This window comes from Spinacia oleracea, chromosome 3, assembly GCF_020520425.1.
Source record: "Spinacia oleracea cultivar Varoflay chromosome 3, BTI_SOV_V1, whole genome shotgun sequence".
In the NCBI taxonomy this organism is placed as follows: Eukaryota; Viridiplantae; Streptophyta; class Magnoliopsida; order Caryophyllales; family Amaranthaceae; genus Spinacia; species Spinacia oleracea.
In genome coordinates this window covers 13,234,928-13,238,090 of record NC_079489.1, presented here as the reverse complement: position 1 = coordinate 13,238,090, position 3,163 = coordinate 13,234,928, and positions in this window count along the sequence as shown.

Below are 3,163 nucleotides of genomic sequence, written 5' to 3'. Positions count from 1 at the left end.
AGGAATGTTGTGTGGTGAGGGGTTAGGATGTATGTTGAGGAAAAAAGATATGTGTGGGAGGTGGTTATGGTTTACATGGATTATGGTTGTGTGTTTGTTGTTGGGATTAACTTGTATTAATTCTCAGTTTAGGTTAGCGATGACTTTGTTCGTCGCTTTCAAAACCCTTTATTTCAACGCTGCTCCCCATTTTATGGGGGTTCATAGCATGCTTTTCGAGTCACTTTTAGTGATTCATATAACTTGTGAGCAATTCGCAAGCTCTTTGCAACCGACTCGTGTCATTACTACGTACTTTTCTACTTCTTTCTTTGGTTTTCAAGGTTTACAGGTTATTAAAGGTGCCTTCAATTGGCTATCTCCCCAACGTTTCAATATTTCTCAAAGAAATCACTCAAAATGACTTTGGCATACTACGTGCGGTACGTCGTTGCAAACAAAGTCAAGACAACAATCGAGGGTTCAACGGAGAAGAGCTTGCTACCATTTTGGTTTTAAATAGTTCGCTTTTAGTTGGTTATGTAAGCTGTTTATGGTTCTTTAATGTTTCTAGTTTAAGTTGTAATTTGTAATCTTGTTTTGTTATGCAATATTAAGCGTATAAAAAAAAAAAAAGGGGAAATTCTCTATGGTAGCACTATACTTTTGCAAATTCTCAATGGTAACAAAATTCTTACCCATTTCTCTAAAATAGCATTAATAATATGTATTTTCTCTAATCTAACATTATTTTAGTAATTTCAATCTATCTAACTAATATAACACTAACTATGATTAAATTTCTAACCTTCTTTTTACTATTTTCAAATATTCCCAACCAAAATACTTCCCCAAAATCCGGAGAACGTCCATTACAAAACCATTGCCATCCGGCCTATCCCCTTCCAAGTTCCTAAATATTAATCATCAGCAAATTTGACGTTTAATTATGCAACTAAATTATGCAATGGAAACATTCGAAGCTTAAAGCCGTTGAGATGGACTACATCTGAAGCTTGTACTATACCAATCGAAAATAGGTTTAATCAATGTTTGGTGAAAATCTGATGCTCGTACGTAATTGATTATTTTATGCAACTAAATTATGTAACCAAAAATCAGAGACGAAATATAATTCAATATAGAAATTTGTATTTGAAAAAGAATCCATGAAAGGGGTCAAGGGGATTTAGAAGAAGAAACTTGTGAATGGATGATGGGGGACTCAGAAGAGACGAGGCAAGTTGAACTAACAAGTCTAAATTTTTTACCACATCTGTTTTAATTTCATTGAACGAAGAAGAAAACTCAGACGAAGATAAAGTCCAAGGAAGGAGATGGAGGGGATGAGAGGAACTGAGGAAAAGACGAAGAGCGTAAAGGGGAACATCGAATTGTTGGTTTTTTCCGAGAATTTTTGGAGGTAATGAGTTCATCATAATTAACTCTAATTAGGTTAATTTTTTGGAAATTATTAAAATAATGTTAGATTAGAGAAAATACATATTATTAATGTTATTTTAGAGAAAGAGGTAAAAATTTTGTTACCATTGAGAATTTGCAAAAGTACAATGCTACCATAGAGAATTTCCCAAAAAAATATGTATGTCAGATGTATTTTTGATCGAAATAGGACTTAGCCTTATATAGAGAAACCAACCTAGCTGAGCTCACATTTCCCTCAAACACCTTCTAGCTGTCGTTTTCTTGGCAGCCATTCCACACGCTTAAAAGTACGTGGTTTTGTTAAGAAAAGCCAGGATTGCTAAGTCAATTTTCTAAAACAAATCGCTAACTGCAAGAGAGATTTTAGGGGAAGATTTTAACAAGACTTTTCCAATATATTTTATTAAAAAAAATTCAATTTATTTATATACTGAAAATCGATTTTTAAATCACATCCTAAACTCACTCAAGCAATTATGCTAAGTCTTTGTGTTCTCTTGTTCCATAAACTAAAAAAATGAATATTTAATAGTTACATAATCCTAAAAATAAAACTTACGGAGTATTATTTTACTGAAATTATGTACACACTCTGTGAAGCTTCAACTTTGTCGCTTCATTGGAAGTTCCTTATGTGGAACTTCAGAGTTCCAGTTGGAAATCTTCCCTCTGGAACTTGTAAGATTGGTGTACGTTCCTTAAACAATTTCTATGGTGAGTCAACAATGCAAAGACCAGTGCTCCATGCTTAGCTTGTTTCACTACGAAATTTCCCTAGCTTAGCTTGTTCCAACTCGGGGACAACTGTTCTAACCTTCACATAAACTAGGCTCATATTAGGAAGCTTGTGTGTTTTCATTAACCAAAATCATTAGGGGCAACACATTTTGATATTGCCACAAATAAACATTTTACGTAGTTAACATTGTCGTTTAAGATAGTTATTATACTTTTATAGTTACCCGTGCAATAGCAGGTCACAGACTAATATTAATATTATTTTTGAAATGACTTTTTGAGCTAGAAACCTATTTTAAATTATAAAATCCAAAATTATTGGTTCATTTAACGTGTTTATAGCCGAATATGACAAAATACACAGTTGCTAAATGCAACCTAGTTTTACTGACGCAACCTTTTTTACTTCCATTTTTTTCATTCTTAAAAAACTCTAACTCTAACCCTCACTTTTACTATTTTCTCTCAACCTTTTTTGATATTATTTTGGTTCAAATACTTTTTTTTTTTTTTTATTATTATTATTATTATTATTATTATTATTATTATTATTATTATTATTATTATTATTATTATTACTATTATTATATCAAAGAAGCGATTACACAAAGTTGGATGGGAGCCTAGCCACTAATTGGGCTCCGACACCCTTATTCAAAGCAAAACACAAACGATGAAAAAGAAAAGAACGAATGTTAGCAGCAGCCGTGTTACTCTGAGCAACCCGTGTTATTATTATTATTATTATTATTATTATTATTATTATTATTATTATTATTATTATTATTATATCAAATGCTAACAAAGTCAAACATTTTACAAATGATTAGTGGGCAACCGAGATATAATCTGGGCCCCCACTCCTCTAGCTATAGCAAAACCTATCCTGGTGAAAATATGAGCAGCAGCACGAGCCCCAATGTCTTGTGTCCTAGAAAACTTCTGAATCCGCTTCAACAACGCCACAGCATCCTTATCCAGCTCGCCCAAAGAAGAGAAA